The 8586-nt window shown below is 45.2% G+C and overlaps 1 non-coding gene across 1 annotated transcript; it reads left to right on the top strand.

The window, feature by feature from the left end:
• Positions 1–6722: 6722 nt before the first annotated feature.
• LOC111725662 lies at positions 6723–6875 on the top strand. Its single transcript, XR_002773675.1, has one exon. It is a non-coding gene; the product is annotated as a small nucleolar RNA SNORA62/SNORA6 family (small nucleolar RNA).
• Positions 6876–8586: the final 1711 nt, after the last annotated feature.

Genomic DNA, 8586 nt, shown 5'->3' with positions numbered 1-8586 from the left:
TCTGGATGTGGTTTCTAATTCTACTATGGAAACAATGGACAAGGGGGCTCTTCCAGAGCCAGAATTGTGGCTATGAGGTTTTGAGATAAATCCCTAAATTTGCTTCTATGACTTTTAAGATTAAAATTTTAAAAGTATGTGGCTTCCTTTTCCCCTTCTTAAATGACTCCTTCTGGGAAAGGAAGTTTGCTGCCAAATATGGAACACTTAAGACTTGGACAGATTTATGTGGTGAGCCACTGTGATTTCCTGCCAGTAGCCAGCAAGGAGCTGAGGCCTCCCACCCACAGCCACGTGGAGGCACCATCTTAGAAGTGGACCATCCACCCCAGTCAAGACTGGGAATGACTGGAGCCCTGGCCAACAAATTGACTGCAACCTCACAAGAGACCATGAGCCAGAATCAATCTGTTAAGCCACTCATGGATCCCTAACCTTCTGAAACTATAAGATAATTACTATGGTCTGAATGTTTAATCACTCCCTATACTCATACATTTCATGAAATCTAGTCTCTGGTATGATACTATTAAGAGAAGGGATCTTTGGGAAGTGATTAGATCCTGAAGGCTCTACCCCATGAGTGGAATCAGTGCCATAAAAGAGACCTGAGAGCTAGTTAGCCCCTTCCTCCACAGGGACACAGTGACCAGACTCAGTCTGCTGGCACCTTGGATTCCCCAGCCTCTTGAACTATAAGAGGCAAGTCCTGTTGTAAGGAAGTTTCTGAGCCACCTAGTTTATGGTATTCTTGTTATAGAAGCTTGAATAGACTTAGACAGTAATAAGCATCTGTTGCTTCAAGCTGCTAAGTTTTGTCAATTTGTTTTGAGCTCCTATTTTGTTATACAACAAAGGATCATTGATACAATGTCCCAGACAAGATGTAGAGAGAGAAACACTTCACAATATCTACCTGCCCACCAGTAGCTTAGAAGTGTGGTCTGGTTATATGTGCCTACCACTCCTCAATTTGGCAAATATGAACTTGTACTGTGGTTTTCTTATTCTTGTGCCTCCATCGTGTTGAGCGTATGAGGGTGTGGGAAGGACATGATGCTTTATTTAGTTCTCAGAGGGTTAGACCACAATCACTGCACAGCATTTGAGTCTGGTCACTTAGGTGGATGCATACTGGAGGGAATTAGGGTGTGTTTGTCTTGGGGAGCAGCAAGTGTTAGAGAAAGAATGAAATAGACATTTGATGACCAAAGGATAGGTTGTGGCAGAGATAATACTATATATTCTCCAAATCCCATTTTTCCCCCTCTGGACACAGCTAAATTATGTTTCCCAGTCTTCCAGGCACCCACCAGTGCCTGGGGGTCTGGGAATTCTGATGAAGAGAATGTGGACAGAAGTGAAGTGCGATTCTTCCAGAACTGGCCCCTGAATTCTCCCGAGCCATTCTCCCTGCTCTGTCCTTCCTCACTAGCTAGTTCATATGCAGCACACCTGCTGGAGGACACAGAAGCCCTTGGAATTACAGCAATTCTAGAATGAAGAAGCCTAGATCCCTATATGGCTGTGTGAGCGTGCACACATGCACACACACACACTGAACCATGGAGTTAGACAGAAATAAACTTTTACTATGTTAAGTCACTAAAACTTGGGGGTGTTTTTTACAGCAGCTAAACTGTCCTTACTAGAAAAATTTAACTCCTCTGCTCTAACTTGTAATTCTATAGAGAGTTCACACCAAGTTACTTCACACTTAATTATATGCAGGCAATCTTTGAATTACGTCTATCCATGTCTACAATTCTCTGACAATTATCCCTATGATCTTAGTGATGGCATTTAAAACCAGCAGAATACAAACCATATCTCTTGACCTGGGGCCATTCCCTTCCTTCAAGTGTTAAGAGAATAGACTATAGAGCTCGGATGACTCTGTCAAAAATTACTGGTGTGACCTTCAGCAAGCACTTGACCTCTATGTACTTCAAATTTCCCATCTATAATCTGGAGATGATGATAATAGAGATGCCTTCTATAGTGGAGATTATGAGGTATTAGATTGTTGATCCACACATATTCACTTGCTTCCCTTCTCGACCTCCATGGGAGTATACCTCTCCACCTTATTGATGTTGAGCTTGGCTATATGACTTCATCAGGTTGGTGGAATATGGGGAGAAGTAACAATATGCAAGTTTCATACCTTAGACCCCTTTATAACAATGAAAATACATCCTGCATATCAGATATTTACATTACAATTCATAATAGTAAAAATTACAGTTATGAAGTAGCAAAAAAAATAATTTTGTGGTTGGGGGTGACCACAACATGAGGAACTGTATTAAAGAGTTGCAGCATTAGGAGACATTAGGAAGGTTGAGAACCACTTGTAGACCTTAAGAAGCATCACATGTTTCTATTTCTACCTTAAGAGCCTCCAACCTCCACCTGTTCCAGAAAGCCCCTGAGCCTGGAATGAACACATGGGACAGAACCAACCCAGCTATATCCACCCAGATCTGCAACCTGAAGACACATGTGGACATGACAATAAATATTTACTATTGTCTGCCTCTGAGATTTTGTGGTAGTTTGTCACACAGCAAACACTGACTAATGTAAGAACCGAATTAGTAACTGACACATAGTAAACACTACACACATGCTTGAACATACATTTCCTGGACTCTGGTCTCTCTTTACCTAAAACAGCTCCTGCCCTGCCCTGGAGATAATCTCAATTGTTTTCTCACAGCCACAGAGCCCCGTCCACTACCCCAGGCAATCCTTTTCCTGAAAACCTCATAAATGAATTTAAAGTATTAAGGTACGACCAGTTGATGCATTTGCCTTGTATTATGTTGTATCCATATATCGTTTATTTTTAACTAAATATGCTGGGTGGTGGGAGGAGGAAGGATGTGGAACGTGGTTTCATAAAAACATGACCATTGCTCCTGAAGGAAAACTCTTCTTCAACTTACACTGTTGATGATTATGAGTATTCTTTTTCAGCAATAAAACTTGCTATAAATAAACAACTGCTGGTACAGTCCTGTTCTATTAGTGTCCCACTTCTTAGCTCCCAGATTAAGGTGTAAGGGCATGAGCAGAGAAACTGTCTTATCATCCACCTCCACAGCACTGGGTCTAGGGCTGGACATGTCACAAGGAAGAACTTGCCAACTGGATGAAGCATCACAAGGCACCCAGATTCCCAGCAGGTCACTTATCATTCTGAAAATATTCAGTGATTGCTTCTGGTGGTCAGGTTTCCCAGGAGCTCCACCTTAAAGCAGCCTCAAATGGTCCCAGCAACTCCAGAGCCAAGATGGCCATTCAGAGTTGTCCCAACTATATTGGTAAGGGGGCCAAGTATTTATTCCCCCATCGGCCAGCCTCCTGCTGGTGACTGCCTCTGGGAAGGTGAGATGGCCAAAAGTGAGTTTCTTGTTCACTGAGGGCAGTTACTAGAAAGAGATTCAGCTGAAAGCCATAAGCCTGGCACTGTCAGCTACAAAGAGCCTGTTGGCTGTGAGGATCAAAGCTCAGGCCTAAAGGAGGAAGCAGAGCAGCACTGGAGTCCACAAGGCATCAGGCATATATGGTAACTATTAGACTGAATCATACAAAATGGCTAATGTTCAAATGTTTTCACCTCCAAAACAGATGATTTTACATGATTTCATATAATACTATTACTAAAGTCTGCTGCATCATATGGAATACTTCCATACAAATTACTGTATTTGATTCTCACATCAGCCATGTAAAATACGTGTTCTTATCTGCGGTTTGCTATGTCTGAGAAAACCAAAGCTGGAGACGTCTGGGGCCCTGTCCAGTTACACATCTGCTGACTTTGGAGCTCATGGCTAGACCAGATTCTGGTCTCAAACCAAAGGCCTTTCTCTCTCCTTTCTCAGTGCAGAGGGAATGACAGTCATTCTGTGGTCTTGAATTCCTTTCCCTCTATAAGTTTTATTGCCATATGACCTCAAAATGTGAAAATAACAGATAAGCCAAGCACAAATCACCTTTCTTCCAGTTCTAACAAAATCCTCTTAGCCAAAGATTCCATTCCTAGACGTAAATACTCTGTCCTGGGCTGGAGGAGGAGCCTCTCTCAATGGAACTGCCCTCCCACTTCCTCCGCCAGTCCAGTTCACAATGCTTGCCGGTCTCTGCTATTTCCCGGTGGAGGGGTGTGTGTGTATAACTGTGGGGATATATATATGAGCAAACTGTTAAAATTGTCTTTCTCAGCCCTAATGCAACAGGCTGTGTCTGTCCTGTGGTGACTAGAAACACCACAACAGGTGGAGCAGCCGCTCTTGGGGAAATGCATGAGCTGCATCATCCACACAGGCATTCTGAATGGCCCCAGGGTGGGAATACACACAATGTCCTCCTATCTGGGTAAAGCAAACACCACTCACATCTTCTAAAACAGGTGGATGTTAGAGGCTGGAGAGAGACTTACTCTCTGGTGCACCGTCTCCTCCAAGCCAAGGAAAAGCAGTGTTTGCACAGGGTGGCAGCTAGGGGGTTGAGTTAAGCTCCTACTGAACTTGGCTGCTGTTTTTATTCTCTTACAACACCTGTGGGTATCTTGGGCCATCTTGCATTTCACTTAAATTAGCATAAACAGCCCTCCAGTTAGTAGTGCTTTCAAAACAGTAAATATTTTCTGGGCATTCATGCTTCATCCCCTTCAGAAAGTCCTGCTCTTATTTTTATTACCCTCAGTTTTGTCCATGGGAAAGGAGACCCCAGAGCAAAAAAGCTTCCCAGTTATGCTGATTCTAGGGTGAGGATTATCAGTCTCAGAATGCAGATTTTTAAAGCAAAGAGGAAAAAATTGGCTCTGCCAATGTTTCCTGGACTTCGGATTCAACAATTCCCTCTTCTCCTTGTGAGTAACTGCTGCCTGCTGCCACACCCAGGCCCACAGCAGCCAGTGTGGTAGGAGGAGGGAGCTTTAGAGCCAGCTGTGTGACCTCAGCAAGGTAAGGTGCCTGTGTGACCTTCAGCCTCCACACTGTAAAACCAGCTTGACAGAGTCCTTCTGGCAGAACCATGGCCAGGATTGGAGGTCATGTGCACTCGTCCCCAGCACAAAGTTGGTGCTCGGTGAACAGTGGCCAGCTTTGAATGTGTCGTCCACCCCAGGCAGATGCACTTCAGGAATGCTGGAGGCTCATGCAGCTGGTGACAAGGCAGCAGGAGTACACACAGGAGGCCAGGGAGAAGGGACTCCCTGGTGCAGACTTGGGCAGAGTAGAGGACCCCTTCTCCAGGAACGTGGGCCCAGAACTATCCACGTGAACTTCACACAGCACCCCCAAGGTCATGCTTCTTACAAAGGTTCTATGCGGAACAAAGTGTTTTCCACCCAGCAATGTGCCAGCCAGTGGCCCAGGGAACCTGAGACATATGGCCGGCAGGTCTGCCAGCTTCCCACGCTTGCAAAAGTAAGGAAGGAGTAAAGCAAAAAGAAAAAGTCATACTTTTCATGACTCAAAAGTATACTTCCCCCATTTAGTGTGACATTAAGTCTGGGCACTAGAACACCCACCAGGAGATGTGGGCTAGATGTGTACCTTCTGTACAACATGGGGACAAAACAGAACAGCAACCTTAGAGAAAAGCAGTGTAGAGACAGTCAGCCCAGGCGGCGCCTCTAGGAAGGAAAGGGCGGGGCGGGGGGAGGGGCGCCCGGCTGGGGGAGGGGCTTGAGAGCCAAGGCTCCAGTAGTGTGCTCGGTGCCTTCCCTCTCCCAGCCTCCTCCCAGACCCCTTCCAGACCCCTCCAAGTCCCTGCTGCCCAGGAGGATAAAGCAGCTACTCCCAAACCATCTTGGGAACTGGAAGGCCCTCGGCTTTTGCCCACGCTGGAGGAGAACTGAGGCGGAGGGTGCAGTCTGCCGGCTCCCAGCCTCACCACCCGCGGACACCCAGGCTGTGAGTACGTGAACACAGAGTGACACGTGTAGCACTCTTTCCATCAAGTTGAATTTAAAAGAGGTAAGTTTGCCAAACAACCCCTGAAATAGAGACTCTGGGCCGTGTAGGGAGGGAGCCGAGCTCCTGTGCGCAACTCCAGCCTCCAGGCTCATGCAGTCACACAGAAGTCCAGAGCTCCTGACAGCTGAGCCACCACTCCCCACGTGGAGACCTTGCAGGAGCTTCAGAATAGTTCTGGGGCTCTCAGGTCCAGGACTCAGCTCTCTGTTCCCTCAGTTCCTCCTCGGGCAACATTAATACACACACTGGTTTGCACCCTTGAGGGGCTTTGGGGTTCTGTTTCCCAAGGAAAGTTCAAGTGTGTCTGGAGGCCGACTTATGGCGGGTAGGTAAGTAGAAAACGAAGTAAAGAAAGACGTTCTGGCCTCCGCTCTCAGCTATAATTAAACTGAGAATAATAAAGAGAGTATTTCTACTCTCATTTCCTGGCCTTATGAGGCTTGATGCTTACGTTTGGCCAGGAACCTATTGGTGAGGACAACTTATTAGACCTGAATCTCCTGTCCCCCAAATCCCAGCTCTCTCACCTGACCTGAGTATCCTGCATGAAATGTGTGGTGGTGAAGAAGTCACTGCCAAGTCAAGAGGTCATTTAGGCAGAGGAAGCGCTCAGTAATGTATTTCTTCATTTACCCAGGTCTCATCTAGATACTCTACATGTACTAATCCCTTTAGCCTCAAAAGAGCCTTATTATGTAGATCCTGTTGTCTTCATTTAAAAGAAGCCTCACTGCACACTGTTAAAGCTTAGAGTGAAGGTCAGCCTTGGCCAATGAACTTCTGAGTGTCGGAAGTACGCTACCTTAAAGGCAGGATTTTCACTAACACCAGTAGAGAGCTTCCCTCTATGACTGGCGTTTGATAGTTCTCACTGCCAAATACTCACAACATTTTAGAAGAATTTCCATTTGTATCAACTAGCTCAAGTGTGAAATCCTTCTGCCCTCACCTAAGCATCTCCATCATAAATCTGAAGAGGACCTGGGAGAAGCTTCTGTTGGCAACTCGAGTCATTGTTGCCATTGAAAACCCTGCAGCTGTCAGTGTCGCATCCTCCAGGAATACTGGTCAGAGAGCTGTGCTGAACTTTGCTGCTGCCCCAAAACCACTTCACTCCCAGAACCTTCACTAACCAGGTCCAGGCAGAATTCAGACCACTAGTGTCTTCTAGTGGTTACTGATCCCAGGGCTGACCATTAGCCTTTCACAGAGGCACCTTATATTACCTGCCTCTGATGTAGTAGATGTCTGGCATCATCTCCCGTGAACACCCGCGGGAGGCCATGTCTGCTCTCTACTTCTATTGAGATCTTCAAGAGATTGAAAAGAAAGAGTGGAATGCTGCCAAGAAAGCTATGACCAAGGAGGAAGTTCAGGGTGAATAGACGGCTCCAGCTCCTGAGTTTGTTGCAGATTGGTGCCTTCTGTGCCTACTCTGCCAGTCCCCACTGAAGACTGGAGTGCCCAGCCTGCCAGGGAGACTGGTCTGCAGTTCCCACTGCTCAGGCTGCTGTGTGGGTAGGAGCCACCACTGACTGGTCTTTCATTGTTCTTCCACAAGCTCTTAAACAATATGGAAATAAGGCTGGCAGAAAATAAACATCAGCTTTAAACAGAGAGAAAATAGGACTCGGTGCCTGAAGTGCAATTGTTACGGCACCTACCACATTCACCGGGGCTGGAGGATGTGAACCCAGCCCGAGCCTGCTAAAACAACAATGACAACTACACCACCAACAACAAAAATAGCCAGGCATGTGGCAGGCACCCATAGTCCCAGCTACGTGGAAGGCTGAGGCAAGAGAATCGCTTAAGCCCAAGAACTAGAGGTTGCTGTAAGCTGTGATGCCATGGCACACTACCGAGAGTGACATAGTGAAACTCTGTCTCAAAAAACTAAAAAAAAATAAAATAAAAAGCCTCAAAGAGTAGATTCCATTGTCTTATATAAAAAGTAATAGCTGTCCTCGCACTACTCCTGTTAAGTATCATACCAGAAGTCCTAGTTTTAATGCAATAAGAAAAGGAAATTAAAAGTTTGAGATTAAGAAGGAAGAAATAACTGAGAGAGGCCATCTACAGCAAACCTACAGCCAATATTGTATTGAATGGAATTAAACTGAAATCATTTCCACTCAGATCAGGAACTAGGCAAGGGTGCCCATTGTCTCCACTGCTCTTTAATATTGTAATGGAAGTTTTAGTCATCGCAATTAGGGAAGAAAAGGTGATTAAGGGCATCCATATAGGGTCAAAAGAGATTAAACTTTCATTTTTCACAGATGACATGATCATATATCTGGAAAACACCAGGGATTCTACTACAAAACTCATATAAGTGATCAAGGAATATAGCAGTGTCTCAGGTTACAAAATCAACACTCATAAATCTGTAGCCTTTATATATACCAACAGCAGCCAAGCACTCTATCCCATTCACAGTAGTGCCAAAGAAGATGAAATATTTAGGAGTTTACCTAACAAAGGATGTGAAAGATCTTTATAAAGAGAACTATGAAACTCTAAGGAAAGAAATAGCTGAAAATGTTAACAAATGGAAAAACATACCATGCTCATGGCTGGGAAGAATCAA

This window comes from Otolemur garnettii, unplaced genomic scaffold (assembly GCF_000181295.1).
Source record: "Otolemur garnettii isolate 467f Iridium unplaced genomic scaffold, OtoGar3 scaffold00045, whole genome shotgun sequence".
In the NCBI taxonomy this organism is placed as follows: domain Eukaryota; kingdom Metazoa; phylum Chordata; class Mammalia; order Primates; family Galagidae; genus Otolemur; species Otolemur garnettii.
The sequence above is the reverse complement of the archived record's forward strand: the minus strand, read 5'-3'. Positions and strand labels throughout refer to the sequence as shown.